General features: G+C 39.2%; 1 pseudogene across 1 annotated transcript; it reads right to left on the reverse strand.

The window, feature by feature from the left end:
- Window positions 1-322: 322 nt before the first annotated feature.
- LOC149259402 (protein PLASTID TRANSCRIPTIONALLY ACTIVE 16, chloroplastic pseudogene) lies at window positions 323-1330 on the reverse strand (annotated as a pseudogene). The gene is made up of 2 exons (XR_016265449.1): window positions 783-1330; window positions 323-742 (listed from the first exon to the last, which is right to left on the reverse strand). The product of XR_016265449.1 is annotated as a protein PLASTID TRANSCRIPTIONALLY ACTIVE 16, chloroplastic pseudogene (transcript).
- Between the last annotated feature and the right edge of the window lie 18213 nt (window positions 1331-19543).

Genomic DNA, 19543 nt, shown 5'->3' on the forward strand with positions numbered 1-19543 from the left:
CAAATCCCTCCGATTTCTCCTTTTGCTGCCCCTTTTTCCAAACTTCCTGTAGAAACAGTTCTCTGTCTTCCTGTAGAAACAGACATCACCACTATATCCTGCTTGGATGTGGGTGATTTTCCTTTCAGCTTGGCTGTGGCTACCTTAGAGGTGCCCTCACTGACGTGGACTTGTTCAGTCCTTTCCATTCTACTCTGTAGTCTTTTCTCCCTGGGTGTTAGTGTGGTTTTGTCCCCCTCTGTTTTGGCAGCTTGGTTTAATGCCAGTGTTCCAATCACTGATGTTGTTGGATACATCTGTAGGGTTGTGCTTTTCTGGCTTGTCACCAACTTGTCATCATTTGCCTTGCCCCAAAAATATCTACACCGAATGCTTTAGCCTTGCTTGCAAAATAATCGAATGAAGTAGTTGCAGCACCTGCCTTGACTTGGGCAGCGAGTTCAGTGGCTTCAGCTTCTTTTTCTGCAAGCCTTTTTGCTTCTGCTTCAAGTTGTTTAGCAAGCTCCTGTTTTTTTTTGCGTGAATTTTCTGCAGCTATGCGCTCTTCTTCTTCAGCTTTGGCTTTCGCTTGGGCCTCGGCGAAAACTTCCTTTCTTCCATCTGTTGGAATGGCACTTAAAAGCTCATAAACTGGCAGAGAAGGTGCAGAAGGGCTGGCTGCAACATCAATAGTCTTGTTCTCTGAGATGGAAGTGTTTGCGAAAACCTCAGCTACCACAGATGCAACTTGTGTCTTTGAAACCTTAAACCATGGAATGCAATGCTGAATTTGCATTGATTACTTTGTTGTTTACGTCTGCACTTCCTTCCGCCTTAAGAACAAGGTTGCAGTCTTTCTCTGAAATAAAATCATCTGTGGAACTGGCCTTCAGGATAGTGTAACTTAATCCCATTTCCACAATTCTTTCAGTAAGCTTTGATAATGATATTTTTGATTTTCCAAACAAGTTGCTGAAAAATGAAGAGATTCCATCAAGAACATTTGAAGACCCTCCATCAGATTCGTAAACACAACAATATGATTCACATTTGCTAGCTTGGCTTCTTCAATAACGTTCAAAGCATCAGTTGTAGTAACTTTGGAACTAGGGCCATCCTCTGTGGGTCCTATTGATACCACTGCTTTACTGGCATTTCCGATGGCTTTAGCTGTGGATTCAATATCCTAAAAACTGAATTCTACTGCATTAAGACGCTTGGCATCCTCTGCAGCAATTATCTTTCTCGGGACTCCAAATTTGTCGAAGAAAAATCCATTTTCTCTGCTTTTGAAAGCTGTGTCGTACTTCCTGTAGAAGACCCACCCGTTTTCTGTAGAACGCCCTTGCATAGGTGGGTTTTTTTTTTTAAAATGGCCGAGAAAGCTTGGTGGAGGATGACAAGTTAATAGATTGTGGGAGCAGAGGACGCGTACTTCGGCTAAGAACATTGCAGGTGCAAATGAATCAGCGGGTGGTGAGAGTCAGCCGAGCCTGTTTTTCAATTACAGCGTGATTCGTGGTGAGGAAGTGAAGTGGCCAGGCATACGTGGCCACATGCAGACTGCAGTGCTATCATGAACTGCATGTTCTCTTCTGGATCAGTTGCACTAGAGTTCAAACGGCCAACACTTCCTGTTTTTTTAAATTTTCACGTGAGTCAACTGTCCACGTGTACTGCGTGACTGTCGACTGAGTTCTAGAGAAGACAATCAGCTTAACCTTGATAATTCGTGGCTTAATCCCACCATTCCATTAATTCATGCAGTTTTTAAATTAAATTTATGCAATAGAAGAATGAGTTTCAGTCACATACCTCGAAGTTGAATGGCTGTCGTGAGCTGCTGTGGCCTGTCATTGCTGCATGCATTGGTTTTTCTGATTGCATGTGGCTTGGCTGCTAATTTTTGGTTGTTTTCCTTGTGCAGGTGTCCTCTAGCCAGATGCATGCTGCAGGAGTCCATTTCCACGCTCAGATCTGCACGTTCAAGCTGCTGCTGCTGCATTGTCACAGAACCAGAACTTGTTTTCGCCATTGCTCCCAAACGGTAAACCGGATTGATCTGAAACTTGTTGAGCATGTTCCTATCATCATTATGCATCTCCCATAGCAAAATCGTGATCAATGGATGCACGGATTTCGAGAAAAATGGAAAATAGCTGAAGATTTCAGAGATCGATTTCTCGGAAACTGTGCATCGGAATCGGCTGAAACTGCCTGGGTAGGTTACTATCACTCACATGCATATTCCCATGAAACAGGTTTTGAAACAGATGCACGGATATGGAGAAAATGCAAACATGGCTGATGGTAATGGAGGCTGATTTCTTGGAAACCGTGCACCGGAACGGCATGAAACTGCTCAGGCATGTTGTCATCACCCTTGTACAATTCGCCATAAAACGGTTTGTCCAATGGATGCATGGTTTTCAAGTTATGGAAAAAACAAATTTTGTCCTATGTGTTTTTGCTTCAAGGCACTTTGCATTTTTGTTGCATCGTATGAAAAAATGAATTTTGGCTGTGATGCAGGTATGGAGATGATGGAGGAGGAGTTGGAAGATTGCATGAGGACTTCTGAACCCTTGAGGAAGCTACCATGTTCGCCAAACCACTTTTTGAAATCCATGTCTAGTTTCCCACAATTTCTACAGGAAGTTCCTGTAGAAGCATAATGAGAAGCACAATGAGGTGGAAAAAATGATGGAGAAAGGCAAGGGATGGACACACAAGTGCTTGTAGGCCTAATCAATAGATTCCCACCATCAGATTCCATTTTAGACTTGAATTTGGTTCGTCCAAAGGTTCTACAGGATGTTTCCTGTAGAAATACAGAGCTTCCTGTAGAAGGCACAAGAAAAATTCCTTTAACCTTGATTTGAGTGCTCCTCCTGTCATGAAACGTCCTTCTTGCAACCTGCAATTAGCCAATGGAATTAGTTTTATTTTTCTTTTTCTTTTTCTCTTTTGTTTTTTTTTGAAAAACAACTAGGGCACCTCATGGAGGTTTTCACCCTAATTGCCTGCCTTGGGCGCCTCCAAGGGAGGTTTTCACCCAAAGATCTTATTGCCTTTTTATTTTCTCTTCTTTCCAACCCATTGACCGCCTCATGGAGGTTTTCAATCAATGAGCCAATCTAAGGCGCCTCCGAGGAGGTTTTCACCTTAAATTTTTATTTTTTTCATCTTATTTTCATTTTTTCTCTTTTTTCTTTTTTTTTTTCTTCTACCCTACCCTACTTGAAAAACAAAATCATTTTCAAGTATAAGAATACTTCCAATGGAGCCATGTGCACATCGAGATTAGAGACAAGATGATGTGAAGGCTCGAAATGCATGCTTTGACAGGTATCTAGATCTCAGAGACCAAATGATCTGACCTTGAAGGGATCAAACATAGCTGAGGAAGAGAGTACCGCTGCAACTTAGTGACCGTCTGAAACCATATCTCAATATAGCTCTGATATCCTTGGTTCTTTTGCTGATCTGGATCATTCTTCATGTCACTTTCTATCATGACTTTCTCATCTTCCTCTTTTTGCTGATCTTTCTCTTGAATCCATGGAATATTTGATGGTAACCATGAGGGATCGTTCTTTATCTCTGCTTCTGATGTCTTCTCTTCATCAAGTGCAGCCCATGGTTCTTTGATCTCCTCTTTTGAATCTTCTTTTGCTGGATGTGATCCTTCAATGCTTTCAAGATGATCTCTTTTTTGCAATGCTTTTCCTGAGCTATGGTGAAGATCATTGAGCTCAAGAGGAGTCATTTGCACATGTTGTGCCTCAGCTTTGCAATTGGGTTGAGCTACTCCATTGTATGGCTTGGAAACGGTGGTATGGGTAGTTGAGTGGAGGTGTGAAATTGAGATGGAGACATTGTGGTTGGGTAGGCATTTGGGGTTGCCTTGGTGGAGGAGGAGGCGATGGTTGTGGATGAGCAGGTGGTGTAGGAAAATGAGCGGGATGAGAGTTGTACTGGGGCCTCCACTCCTGATAAGGTGCATTCCACTGAGGTTGTGGCTAAGCATAAGAGTGAAATGAATGAGCAACTGGTTGGGCATAATATGGATCTGTGAAGGAACAAGGAGAATATGACCAAGGAGGAGGTGTAGACCAGGAAGGATGAGCAAGGGGACCCTAAGAAGGCATGAAAGTGGCTTGATAGGGGTCATAATAGGTCTCGGATGTCCCTTGCACTTCCTGCTGATAAGATCTAGGTTCATGTGGCCTCCTTTGGTTCATATAATAGAGTGATTCAGTGGCTCCTTTAACTCTTTGATATGCAACTTTAAGTCCAGGCAAGGAAGGGCACTAATTCGTAGGATGGTATTCTTCACAGACAAAACACACTTCTAGGGAGTGCATTGGACATTCGTTCCTAGGATGCTTTCTAGTGCACCTAGGACAAAAGATTACCAAAGCCCTCTTAGCTTCCTCTTGCTTCTTTTGGATCCACAGGGTATCCAATTGCATGGAAAGAAACTGCCTCATATCACTCTTGAAATCTTCTATCTGATCTTCAAATTCATTTTTGGATAAGGTACTGCTCCCAACATTTCTGCTTGTAGCCATTTGCTCCAGAGGAATGTTTTCTTCTTCTTCTCCCCTAGAGGTTCTTCAGATATGTCTTGATGTCCACCCAGGGGTTCTTTAATCATAGCCATCGAAGAAGAGAGAATGTTGGGTGTGTGAAGCAGTGGGGGTGTTGTGCAATCATTTTTCTAACTTATCTCTACTCCTACAAGGCATGAAATGAATTTTTTTGGTTGATTTTTTTCTTTTTTCTACTTCTACCTGCAAAACTGAAATAGATTGAACTGCAACTAACTATCTTGCTAAAATGAAAATGCGGAATTGAAATGAAAGCAGGAAAGGACTAATCTATTTTGCTCAAATGAAATTGCAGGAATGAAATGCTAGGCTACGCTTGCAGAATTGAAATGCTAATCTACGCTTGCAGAAATGAAATTGCAGAATTGAAATGCTAATCTATGAAAGCGGGAAATGCTAATCTACTTTTGCATAAACGAAATTGCATAATGGAAATGAAATAAACTACTTAGCAGAAGATTGCAGTGGAAAATAGAAGAAAAGCAGCAATCACCAATACTCTGACGCTTCCCCGGCAACGGCGCCAAAAAGATGGTGGGCTCCAGTATTGTAGCAATAATGCTACAACTCCTAGAACTCCCTTCTTTAATTTTATCAACCCGGTAGTTCGTAACAAACTTGGAAGCGACGGTGCTGTATGCACAAGTACTAGCTCTTGTCGCAGCTGTCACTTGGTCAGCTGGCACAAGTCCACTAGGAGCTTAAGCCAACTTCTATGAGCTCTTAGAAGAAGCTTTTTAATTGATGGATGAAATCTAACTCGAAGGAAGCTAATCTAATTGCAAAAAGAAACTGAAAGCCAAAAAGAAACGCAAACCCTAATTCTACCAGCTAGTCCTACTGACGCAAAGGAGAGCATGCAAACTACTGAAAGAGATGCCATTACTTCTAGGAAGGTAAAATGCATGTGTCTAAGTTATCACTATCTGAAGAAAACATCTTTTTGTATTTTTGATTAAGTTATTAGAATTATCATGCATGTGCTTTTAACTAGCTTTTCACTGTGCAGAGGTGGATCAAGGAGGAGAAGCGCTTGGGAAAGGTTGGGAAGGTTCAGAGAGGGTCTAAAGGGTCCCTAACACCCTTCCAGAGAGTCTCACAAAGTTTGGCTGCCAAGAAACCGTGTTTATGAGCTTCTACAGGAAGTCTGCAGGGGTTCTACAGGATGTTCAGAGATTTCTACAGGATGTTCTGAAAAGAGGATTTTGGAGAATGGATGGAGGGAAAAAGGTGGAGGAACGAGTATGGAGGTGAAATAGGGGTGTAGGGGAGTTCAAGACTTGGAGGATGGAGTTGACGAGAAGGTGTAGATGGTGAGATTTGTTCAAGGAGGGATGAAACGATGTTGCACAAGAAGATGAGAATCATGGCAAAGTAAGCGAATGAGGCAAATGTAAGGTAAGGTTTATAAGTGAAGGATGAAGCAGGTAGGTTGGATGGAGTATGGGCAGGTAAGGAAGGATAACAGGTACTCTGCAAGTGGTTTTTCAAACTGAACAAACAAAGACATGCAAGAAAACAAGGATCTAGTTATGCTACCCTAATATGATCTAGCTAACAGTAACAAGAATGGACAACAACTTTATTTGCAAGGAAACCATGTAAAACACGTGAGCAAGAACAGTCCAAAAGATCTGAATGCATGACTAAATCCTACCACTCTATTCCAAACATAAAAAGCTACTTTAACCATCAAAAGAAATCTAAATAACAAAGAAAGGTCTAAATCTAGATAGCGGATTTTATTTTAAGAACGCAGCAAAACACATAAAGATAAACAAAGGAGGTACTGGGCGCTTGAGATGGGCCTAACCCCAAGAGCTACAGCCTCCAAAGAGAGATTTAGAGCTGGTGCAAAGCTGGATTCATCTTTATTGATCAAGAAATGAAGAGTTACATCAAAACTGTCCACAAGAAGGACTTGAAAATGAGCTGAAAGCAAAGCTAATCTATTGCATAAAAATCGAACTACAAACTAGCTAACTATTGGCTACAAAATGTCTAACCACTAGCTACTATCTACTGGCTAACTAGCTAACATCCACTGGCTAACCAAAAATCAGGCCCTAAGCCTTCTTATTTATACAATTTGAGGACCCAACAGTCCTCCTAAAATTTAGGGACTCGGCTGCCCAAGACTTGTAGTTAACAGCAGTCCTACTTGACTTGCTTGGCTGCCCTTGTGTTGATTGATTTGGTGGCCTTTGAACTCCGAGCTGATGGTGGAGAATTCGAGGTAAGGGCCCATAAATGAAGGGGACACCTTCCTACAAATCCTCTCCCTTGGTCTCCCACGAATTTGGCTGCCAAGTGCTCATTAAGACCTTCAATTTTGTCTCCAAGTTGACCAAAAAGGCTACACAAAGCACCCATTAGACTTGTTGGCATAGTGACTAACCAAATTCACTCTATTAGCATAAATATAATAAAAAACATGCAATAAACTAATGAGAATGGTGGATTAAGTCAAATTAGGAGGTTGAATGAGCTCAAATAATTGTCCATTTTTGGGGCTCATCACTTGGGGATTTCTTGATCAATGAAATCATTCAAACCATTGTCTTCTAATATCGCTTCCATGCAATCCTTCCATGCTATGTAATTTGAGCTTCCATCCAGTGCATACTCGAGTCTCAAGCCATTGAATGCTATTGGAGAACTTAGAGGTGTGATAAGAATTCGATTTTGTACCTGCAATCAAGAACTTCAAACTTCGAATTTTCCCTTCTCAGTATGCTATTCACAACTCTGATCACCTTTGCTCTGATACCATGTAGAAATTCTCACTATAGATTAATCTGATTATGCAATGTACTAAACAAAAATACTTAGTCTACTTCTACAATCAAACTTGTGAAAGCTTAATCAATTTTGAGCAAGACCAAATAGAACACATATAACAGAGAAGAAGAATCAATCGCGCATGAAACACAGAAGAATACTTTGGGGAAAGCCTCAGCTAAAAACCCCACTATCTATATTATCATACAAGTGGAAATATCTCAAGATTACACAAAGTTTTAGCTCTCACAGTTATCTAGCTCTCAGTACAATCTCTCTCACTACTCATAGACAAACTAGACAACTCATATGCCTTTCCCTCTGTCCTCCAAGGCTCCTATTTCCTTGCACTGTTTTCCCTGGGTGTTCCCGCTGTAACCTTGTGTGACACTGGTCTCACACACTACTCCAATACACTGTAAAACTGCGCAAATCTCAAGGAATACCTTCTACATGCAAGAGATTTTCTTATATGAAAATTCTAGCAACTGATAGTACACTATCCCTGCCTTTAATCCCAACTGGGCCTTTTTTTGAACTGACATGCATGAGTTGTTTATGAGAGAATATTCAGTTATCTAGAGTACACTAGTTTCATGCATGCATGCATTAACTGGCTGAACTCACAATCAGTTCCACAAATTGTTTGGAACTAATCTAACTGGACTTAACTCAATTAACTGAGCTAACTAATTACAACTCAAATGCAACTCATCATTATCTCCTTAATTAAGGGATAACTTCCTCAATCAAAGGGATAAATGTTGCATGACTTCACAAAGACTTCATGTTTGAATTTCTCCAACTAATTAACTCAAGATGAATTAATTAATTATTTTTCAAACAGATGGTGAGACTAAATTCGAATTTTAATTCTCAATTTTAATTCAAGGACAAATTAAAATTGGAATATCCTGAAATGCTATCTTTAGCAATGCTATTTTTAGCATTTCTTGTTGCAATTTTCAATAGTTAATGGAGCTTTCGCTCATAATGTGAAGATCTTTTATGGATCCTAAAGGATAAATCCCTTAAGGGGTTCAATCTTTGATTTCACGGTGGGAAGTTCATTTACTACCAACATTACTAGCGGTGAAGTGATCGCATATTTAATACCCTATTTTTTTCACCTTCTTCATTTCCTTTTGATGAGCTAGAGATTTTCTAGGGATGTCTAGCTCACCTCACTAGTTTGGATCATTTTCCCCACTTTACTCAATCCTTCAATTTGTAATCGTTAAGCTTCCATCAGGTGGCATGGCTCTCTACAAATTTGACATGGGAAAGAAGCTCTCTCAAATTATAGTTTTGATAGAGTCCACTAGGATATATCCCCTTCTAGTATAAATACATTAGTGGGTCCTTTATGTATATATATTTATATGCACTTTTAGTAAAAAAGAACCCTCTTCATATTTTCTCCAATCATATTAAAAGTTGAATAAGGACATTCCCAATCTTGGAAAGTACCTTATCCTCCCAAAATGTCACAAGGGAGTTTAATAATCTTAATGATACAAGGATTGAAGATATTGATGTCATTCTAGGGCTAATATTAAGTATCCAATAGGAGAGGAAAAATACCTTCGATTCCCTAGAAGTAAGGCCCTTATTTTATAATTTTTTACTTCTCAGTTTCAACAGAGAAAAGTGTTGAGAGAAATCCCCTTTCAATGAACATAACCTTGGGCTTAATGCTCTATGTTTCTTTAATCCACTCCATGAATGCATATGTTGATAGCCAAATTCCATTAAACTTGTGAAATAGTTCTTCTTTTGACCAATGGTGCATCAGGTCGCAAAATAAGGCAATTGGAATGTGATTATGAGTGTTACTCCCTCCTTGTCCACTATAAAGGTCTAAGAATTTCCAATGCCATAAGAGTTGGATCTTGTTCCAAATCCCACTAAGGGCCACAATTATGGCTTCTTTGAGACTGCTTGAGTGACATAAGCCTTAACGGCATGCTTGGAGGTTGACACCACAAAGGACAACAAGGATTATGGGTTCACTCAAAGGCACCTAGATCAAGACCCCCTTTTGTAAAAACTAGAGGGAAACCTCTACATGCTTTATTTCTCAAAATCCTTCAATTGCATAGCGAGTTAAGATCCTTAATGTTGGTCAAAATATAGATCAAGCGATTGATGTTCATGCAACATCTTCAAGTATATCTCAAGTTGGAATCATAGATGCTAGGATTAGGAACCATAGTCAAACTTAGCAAGAGAAAGCATCATCTCTTCATATTCCTTTATTAAAATTATGGTCATAGCCATTCTCTAGTCTTAAAGATGATTAAGGGGTGTCATCTTATCCATTTATGTGTTCATAGGTCATGATATCATTTAATAGAATCCCTCTAGGTGTAACCACACATTTTACCACTACCTCCAAGTGCCTCCATGAAAACCTCGAGGATTAGACACTCTCATGAGAATTGAGCCTTGGTCACCAATGAAAAACTCCTCATTCCTCACCAACGGACCCAACCCCTTTGGACCCAAATTATGGTCATAACTATAATGATAAGTGTCTATGGTCAAAGACATTATTCTTGGATGATAACAGGGTGAAATTTGATCCACTTCTGTGTGCCTAAATCATGAGATCAATTAATATAAGCTCTTTAGTTGTAACCACATCTCTATGATCTACTTCTAAAGTTTTTCATAGAAACCTCTAGGATTGAACACTCTTATAGAAATTGAACCTTGATCATTAGTAAAAAACTTATCATTCCTACTAATGAATCTAACCTTACTTAATCATATTTACACATTACTATATAGTTTATTTTTGTATATATTTATATATAAATTTACATAAATATAAATATAATTTATTATTATTACTAATGAATTTTAACTAAATATATATAAATATGAATAAAAATCTAAACCAAGCACAACTTAAAGTCTCAAATTTAACCTACCTCATGAAGCGTGCATATGATTCTCTACTCGGGACTATTATCCATAGTTGGCTTAAATAAATTATCATTATTAAGAATCTTATTAATTCTACAATGGTTTAAAATAATATACCATTGTTAAAGGTTAATATAAAAAAATTAAATAAGTCTTTTAAATTAATTATTCAAATTTTATTTTTAAAAATGATGATATATTTTTTCATTTCATATTTATTCAAATAAAAAATTATATATATATATATATATATAATTTATTATTATATTATTATTAATATGTATTTCTCTCTTATATATATATAAAATAAGCTCTTGAATCACTAACAAACTCATAATACTAAATTAATTCAATTTCGAAACACCTTCTTTGAAAGGAGTCTCTTAATCAAAGCATTTCAGAATCTTTCATAGGAATGTGGTATTAATTCTTACATTACAAGCCAATTGGACACAAAATATAATGATTAATTATTAAAATGTAATTATGTTTATAATAAATCAGATTTATAATAATACTTCAATCATTTGTGTCGAGGGAACTCTTAATCTAAATTCTCTTCATAGCGATACATTCTTACAAATATCATACATAATGCTTACATAACAAATCAATGGGGGAGCATACAATGTAATAATTAATTATCAAAATATAATTATGTTTGTGTAAACAAGAATTATAATAATACTTTAATTATATTTATGTGAACCAGAATTATAATAATACTTCAATCACTTCCTTATATATCAGTGTTGTGACTAGAGAACATTATAAAATAAAATAAGGCACCGAAAAGTTGTTGGTAAAGGAATTAAATGTTAACAAGTAGTTGTGAATTACTTCATTTTGTAAACGAGGTGAGTATATAAATGTGAACCAGAATTATAATAATACTTCAATCACTTCCTTATATATCATTGTTGTGACTGGAGAACATTATAAAATAAAATAAGGCACCGGAAAAGTTGTTGGTAAAGGAATTAAATGTTAACAAGTAGTTGTGAATTACTTCATTTTGTAAACGAGGTGAGTATATAATGGGTAAAATTTTATGTTATAATTATAAGTTGTTATATATTTGGTATAGAAAATGTTTGTGAGTATAAGGAAGTATGGTTATAGTTGGTGAGTTACTGCAATGTACAAATTTTTTATGTGCTTTATTTTTTATTTTTTGGCTATTTTTTCTAAGCTATGGAACAAAAGCACTCGAAAGAATGAAATTTTTTTCTTCCTAGTGATCCAGTTATAACACAACTTGATAGCCTATTAGTGGTTAGGTTTGACTACCTCAACTCTTAACCATAGTTACAATATAGACTCTTCCAGAGTCTTCTACATCATAATCATGTAGCTAGCCCCTTTTTCGTGAATAATGGGTGCTAACATGGCATCCTCTCAAATTATGGTGGTGAAAACAAGAATCTCAACTTATGAGTGACATAACTTCTACATACCACTGTGATTGACACAATTGCATCGTTGGAAAGGTCTCTATGTGTAGAATAGGTAAAAAGGGTGTCGCACTAGAGTGACAAAGTTTTACTCCCAAGAAACATCACTTGATGCTTCAAAATGCTCCAAGAAAGTTTCAAACCCCAATTTGTCTAACTAAGTCTCACCCATCAAAATAGTCTTGAGAGTTGATTCCTCCACTTTTATGCTCTAATTATAAATTGTTATATATTTAATATATAGTACCCAAATTTCTAAACAATACTGCATCATAGAGGAATATAATATAATTATAGAATAATTAAGCTAGCAAATATTTGAATTTATATAAATAAATACATAATTGATACAATTGAATTTATATAAATAAATACATAATTGAGATAATTAACTTTTAAGTGGAAAATATGCTTTTAAGATAAATTTAAAAATAAGATTCTTAATCTTTTAAAATAAATTTCAAGAAGATGTCACAGTTTGATGGGATTTTTATGCAGTAAAAAATAGTGAACTTAAAATCTTGTGTGAACTCTGAACGCGATCGAAGACCTAGCTGCCGACCCAGCTCTGTGATCCTGGCCGCAGGCCAGCCTCAGCCCTCTGTGCTGCATTGGAGGACTTCTCAGGCGACGGTGCTCCAAGGAATTTGTCAAAAGACCTACCAACTTGAGAGAGCGGAGAGTTTGGGCTTCCGGGTGCATGCCTGCGCGGCCCCGCGGATGTAGAGTTTCACCAGCAGAGACTCTCCCATGGAATCCAGCGGGGGCCCTGCCCCTCCACTCAACCCGCCTCCGGAGATTTCTGCATTCAAAGCATTGATTGCCGCAAATTCGAAGCGCCCTCCCACGGCTAGTCAGCAGAAGTTTGTCAAGAAACTAGATTCGATCCCTATGGTTGCCCTTCCTGAAGAAGAAACATGCAAAGCTGCTCTGAATCTCGCTAAGAGAGGGTTAATAGGCCAGTTTACGGGCCTCTGGCCATCCCCAAAGTCGGTAGAGGACTGGACTCAAAGAAACTGGTCTCCCTTGATTAAAGAGGGGGTCAAGAGCTATTTTGTGGGCAAAGGATTCTTCGTATTCGTCTTCGAAAACCCGGATGATAGAAGCCTCATCTTCAGAAATGGCCCTTATTTCATGGGACCGCAAGGCCTGTACCTAAACAAATGGTCTCCCGACTTTGATCCCTCCCAGGACGTCCCCTCCGCTGTCCCGGTATGGGTGCGACTTCCCCATTTTCCCCTCCACTGCTGGAACCAAAAAACCTTCCAGATCATTGGTAACGCTCTCGGAAAATACATAGATCAAGCTGCAAGAAAAGATCAGTACTCATGTGCCCGAATCTGTGTAGAAGTTGATCTAGAAGAGGGTTTGCCTGAAGCAATTAAGCTCACTGTTGCTGGGTGGACACACGTCCAGGAACTGGATTACGAACAACTCCCTTTCAAATGCAGACACTGCCACGGTCACGGTCATTTTGCAAAGCACTGCAAGAAAAAGGCAGAGGAGCAAGCAGACAAAATAAACGAGGAACAATGGACAGTAGTCCAAAAAACTGCCCATCAAAAAAAGGGAAATGGCAAAGGGCACACCTCTGGAGCTCCAGGCAGTTCCAAGAACAATCAAGAAAAGGATGCAACCCCGAACGACTCAGAAAAAACTCAGATCAACCCAGCAGGCACGATTCAGGAAAATCAGGAACATATAGAAGTCCCTCCTTCCAACAAAGAAGGGGAAGAAGCTATACAGGTTGAGGCCTCACAAGGTAGCCCCTCCAACCCATCTTATGCTGAAGTAACAAGGAAAAAACCAGTAGATAGTTCGGGTTCTTCAGAGGATGAAGCCTTTGAGCGTCCCTCCAGAAGAGCAGGCAGGAAATCCCACAAAGAATTAAGGGAAGAGGAGGCTGAAAGACTCAAAGTTCAAGGAAGCCAGTCCACCATAGAAATGTCCATTGGAAGAAACACCAGACCAAGGCCTTCAAAGGGAGGCCCTATTCCCCCCCTCAAGTAAATTATGAAGCTCGCCTCTTGGAACTGCAGAGGATTGGGGAACGCCTCCAAAGCTGAAGCAGTCATGGATCTCCTGAAAATAGAACCCTCAGACATCCTCATGCTCCAAGAGATGAAGATAGAAGGCCGAGCGCTTCTAGACATCAGCAAGTCAAAGTGGAAGAAAAGCGCAGGCAAAGCAGTAAGTTCAAGGGGATCTTCTGGAGGGCTGGCAACTCTTTGGACAGAAGATTTATTTTTGCTAAAAAAATCTCATGAAACCCAGCATTGGATCTTCACGGAGCTGACACATTGTGCAAGTAAGCTGACTATCTCTCTATTTAATCTTTATGTCCCTGTCACTTACTCTGAAAAACGAGAATGTTGGACCTCCCTCTCAGCATTTTTAGAACAGCATAATCCAAGTAATATTATCATAGCAGGTGATCTTAATATAGTCCTGAAATCAAAAGAGAAAAGGGGCGGCTCCAACAGCAGAGATCCTATGTTGCCTTTGTGGAAGAACTCTCTCAGCAATGGGATCTATTAGACTTCATTCCCATACGCGGCCTTTACACTTGGTCCAATAACAGATCTGGGCCAGATCATATCTCTGCACGCCTGGATCGATTTCTGGTCCAAGGCTCCCTTATGATGGATAAAAAGATAATCAAAACCAAAATTCTACCTAAGCTGACCTCTGACCACAAGCCGATCCAGCTTCTCCTTGAAGACGAAGAAGATCTAGGCCCTCTACCATTCCGCTTCAGCCCCTTATGGATTGAGAGAGAAGGCTTTATCGACACTGTAAAAGAAGCCTGGGCCAAATCATTCTCAGGGTCCTCAAGTTTTGTGTGGGAGCAAAAACTGAAGGCCACAAAACAAGCTCTGAAGGAGTGGATAAGGAAACCAGTCCCTACTCCAACCAGCATAAGGAAAGAAGCAGTGTATACTTTGGAGACCCTGCAAACTGATATGGAAAGCAAAGAGATTACAACGGATCTTTTGGAACAAGAAATAAAGGCCCAATGCTCAACATATCGATCCTTCCGAAAAGAAGAAGAATATTGGAGAATCAAATCCAGGAGTCTGTGGCTAAAAGCAGGGGATCGGAACACCTCCTTCTTCCACAGACAATATAGAGCCCGACTGTCCAGGAACCACATCTCAGAAATAAAGACAACAGAGGGCCATGTCAGCAAAGGCTTCACCCAAGTCAAAGTTGCTGCGGACAGCCACTTCAGAAATCTTTTTAGTGAGGGAACTCAGGCCTCTGAGGGGGAAATAGCAGAATTCCTCTCGAACATTCCTCATCTAATCAGACCTGAAGACAACGCTGCTCTCACCAGCGAGGTAACAGAGGAGGAAATCATCAAAGTTATCTGGTCCATGGAATCAGATAAGGCTCCGGGCCCAGACGGATTCACGATTCATTTCTATAAAGTCTGCTGGAACATCATCAAAATAGATCTCCAAAAAATGATAAAGGGGTTCATGAGAAAAGCTAAGATCGGTGGAGGAACCAACTCCACTTACCTAGCATTAATCCCCAAAGATTCCAATCCGGAAACATTTGCCAGATTCAGACCCATATCACTTTGTAATGCATCTTATAAAATACTGGCCAAACTGTTAGCAAACAGGATCAAGCCTCTGCTCAAGAGGCTGATCTCCAGTCCCCAAGGTGGCTTCGTGGAAGGCAGGCACATACTCGACAATGTCATTCAAGTCCAGGAGACAATCCACTCCAGCAAAAAGCGAAAAGAGAAAGGTATGTTGATTAAATTAGACATGGCGAACGCGTTTGATAGAGTTAATCGCTCTTTCCTCATCAAGGTTCTCCTCTCCTTCGGCTTCTCTCCCCATTTTGTCCAGCTTATAAATGCTTGCATCGATAACCCATGGATCGCCCCCCTTGTCAATGGTCGTCCCTCTAATTTTTTCCAAGCACGGAGAGGCATCAGGCAGGGATGCCCTCTCTCTCCTTTCCTGTATATCTTAATGGCAGATTCCCTCAGTAGAAAACTCACAGCTGAAAGAATTGCTGGCTCTCTCCCTGGTCTCAAATCCTCCTCAGATGTCATTCCTCTGAATCATGCTCTCTTTGCAGATGACTCACTTCTCCTCGGAGGTGCGTCCCCCAGAATTGCCAAAGTCTTTGATTCGGTCCTAAAAAGCTATTGCAGAGTTTCAGGTGCTCTTGTCAATGAGAGAAAGAGTGAAATCTACAGCTGGAACACAGGTCAACAAGAGCTCATTAACATCTCGAACATTCTGGGGTTCAGAGGTCATGCTAGTTGGGAGCGGATTAAATATCTCGGCCTCCCTATCACAAATGGAGTCAACAGAAGGTCGCTCTGGACAGATATCATTTGTAAAATCAAAACAAAAATAGCAGCATTGGGTGGCTACTGGTTAACCAAAGGAGGAAAAGTCATTTTAATCAAGTCTCAGTTGTCCGCGCTCCCAATCTATCAAGCCGCATTCTTATTGGCCCCCAGAAACGTCATGGAGCAGATATCTAAACTATTAAGGGACTTTTTATGGCAAGGAGGGAAAGGTAATGAAAGCAAGTTGCATTTAGCAAATTGGGACCTGGTTAGATGGCCGATCGCAGAGGGGGGTCTCCAAATTCGAGATCCCTCCCTTGTTAATCTGGCGTTGGGAGGAAAACTCCTCTGGAAAATGGCTCACGAGCCCAACCACCCGACCAGCAACACATTGCTGTCTAAATACGCCCGCAATTCGTCCTACAGAAACCTGCAATTTGATTCCTCTGTCAACAGTACGCATGTCTGGAAACTCTGTTGCAAAAGCAACATTTTTTTTAATAAATCCCTGTACAGAGTGCCGGGCAATGGCAAGCGTATTAATTTGTGGCAGGACAGAATAATGGGGAGCGATCCGTTGGAGGGGAACAAGGATATTGCCGACATCAGAGAATGGCTGATACGCGCAGGCAAAAACAGTCTATACGACCTCTCGGTTTGGGACTGCTGGGGAGAATGGGCCGGTTGGGATTTCAATGGCGTCCCAGATTGGTTAACGCCCCAAAAAAATCTTCTTGTCGAACTGTTGGAAGGCTCCACACCTGAAAACCGCCATATGAGAGACAGCTGGGCTTGGGGACTGTCAGGCACCTATACCGCAGCAGCAGGATACAAAGCTCTTCAGGATCCAAAGAACAGCAGTCACTCTCCGGCCTTCTGGAAGCTAGTCTGGGACAATCTAGCTCTCCCTAAAGTGAATTTCTTTTTCTGGACGCTGGTGCATAACAAACTTCTTACAGGAGACAATCTAGAGAAAAGGAATATTGCAGGGCCTCATAGGTGCGAGCTATGCAGAAGCAACCTTGAAACTGCCCAACACTTATTTCTGGAGTGCAATTTCGCTAAGGAAGTATGGGGGCTCACTCTTTTGGACCTGCAGATTCCAGCCTTCCCTCAAAGCACTGTTGCTGAACTGTTCGCCTCTTGGAGCAATGTCTATCCTCATAGCATCCCCACCAAATCCTTCTGGCGTAAAATTTGGACAGCAATCCCCAAATTTGTTTGCTGGCAGCTATGGTTGGCTCGTAATGACCAAATCTTTAATGGAAATAGACACTCCCCTCTTTAGGTTGCAGTTAAAGCTAAATCATTCCTCTTGGAAGCAGCCCAACAATAGTTCTTCAAAGAAGATCCACTGCTCCTTCCTGAAGAAAGGAGATGGCTTTGCCCCCTTGAGCCTTCTCCTCGTAAGCTCCTCCTCACTCCTCAAACAACAAATCCGGAATGGAGAATAAGAGATCCCGAGGAATTTTTCATAAACTGGTGGAGATCCAAAAAACTCACCACAATCTTCTTTGACGGGGCCTCCAAAGGAAACCCCGGGAACGCTGGTGCTGGAGGGGTCATTTACTCTTCGGATGGGATTTCAAGAGACTGCTTCTACTGGGGTCTAGGCCAGAAAACCAACAACCAGGCAGAGATTTTCGGTCTCCTCAAAGCTTGTCTAATAGCAAGAGAAAAGGGGGTTAAAGACCTCCAAGTCTTTGGAGATTCAGAGATACTAATAAAAAAATTAAACACGGAGGACCTCTTCAACAATGCTAGTCTCAATAAAATTCTGGGCAGATTGAAAAGAGTCCTTCAAGATTTCACCTCCTACAAGTTCTACCACATTCTTAGAAATCTGAATGGCGAAGCGGACCAGATGGCGAACAAAGGATGCTCACTCATGAAAGGGCAGCTACTTATTAACGACGATAACTTCTTTCAAATTCCTTGAAAATGTTGTAACTCAAAAGCTGAATTTGCTGGCTGTTTTCTTTGTAACTGGGGCTGCCTCGGCAAAGACCCCTCCTATCTTTTTCAAATAAATAAAACTCATAACTATTACAGTTAAAAAATAATAAATAAATTTCAAGATAAGATTCTTAGGCCTATGGCAAAGAGGTAGTCCTCTAAAGGTTAAAATGCTCTGAGCTAGAGACCATATGGTTAACAAACAAGTACCATATACGTATGCCCTTGATGAAGAACTTGGTTCGTTGATGTGGATTTAATAATTTATTTTCGATGTAATTTTAGTGTAGTTTAATTTTTATCATCGTGGGTGTAGTTTTAGTAGTTAAGTTTAACTTTTTTTAATTTAAACAAGTACTATGTATCTATGTTCTTTTATGAAGAATTTGAATTTGATTATTTTGTAGGTAGTTTTATGAAGAATTTGAGTTTTGATTATTTTGTATGTAGTTTTAGTTTAGTTTAACTTTTATTATTTTGAACGTAGTTTTAGTTTAATTTAATTTAATAAATATGTAAAAGATAAAGCCAGTGTGTAAAATAAATATATTAAATTGTGAATTGAAAAGCAGTTAGAAAAAGATAAATTTGAATTTTGATTATTTTGCATGTAGGTTTAGTTTAGTTTAATTTTTAATATTTTGAATGTAGTTTTAGTTTAGTTTAATTTAATAAATATGTAAAAGGATAAAGAGAGTGTTTAAAATAAATATATTAAACTTTGAATTGAAAAGTAGTTAGAGAAAGATAAAGAATGAAGAGATATAAAGAGACAAGACTAAATTTGGCTATGTGTATATGTGAAAAGATGGAAAGGGTTATCTTTTTCAACATTTGGTGACAAAAGAAATAAGTAGTACAGTACAATGAACTTGTACTCCAAGCAGAACTTAAAATTTAAATTACAAAATAAATATGATGTTGAGTGTTTGTTTGCAACTTGTTATGATATGTGTGTATTTTTTATGAACATAAATAATGAGTTAGTAAGATAAGAGGTCTCATATACATTTGGATTTAGTAGTATATAACAATTTCCTTAGAGCTAGTAAGCTCTTAAATGAAAGGGTAATACACCTCTAATTTTTAGAAGTTTAAGATCTCAAAATATGATGGTCTCTAAATAGGTAATAATATTGACCTTGAATATCGTAATAAACCAAACAAAATAATGGAAGAGTTCTTTGATTTGAATTTCTATTACATAGATAACATATAAGTTGATGATAAAACATGTGATAACTAGTTTCCATCATAACATTGTATGAATGAACCCTAAACTATCAAAGGTGAAAGTTTGTATAATCAAGGTTGCAATGGGTTCGATTCGTTAAAGCCGTGGACTTTGTAAATTGAGTACAATGATATGTAATAATAAGGATAGAAATATAGATAAATCTATAGGCTTAAATGATCAGGAATCACGAAAGCAATGTTTATGATGAAATTCATAGTCATAATGAAATAAATCTACTAATTCTCAATAACAAAATTCATTATACATGTTTATA

This window comes from Pinus tabuliformis, chromosome 6, assembly GCF_031772625.1.
Source record: "Pinus tabuliformis cultivar Carrire ecotype Pingquan chromosome 6, CPIR1, whole genome shotgun sequence".
NCBI lineage: Eukaryota > Viridiplantae > Streptophyta > Pinopsida > Pinales > Pinaceae > Pinus > Pinus tabuliformis.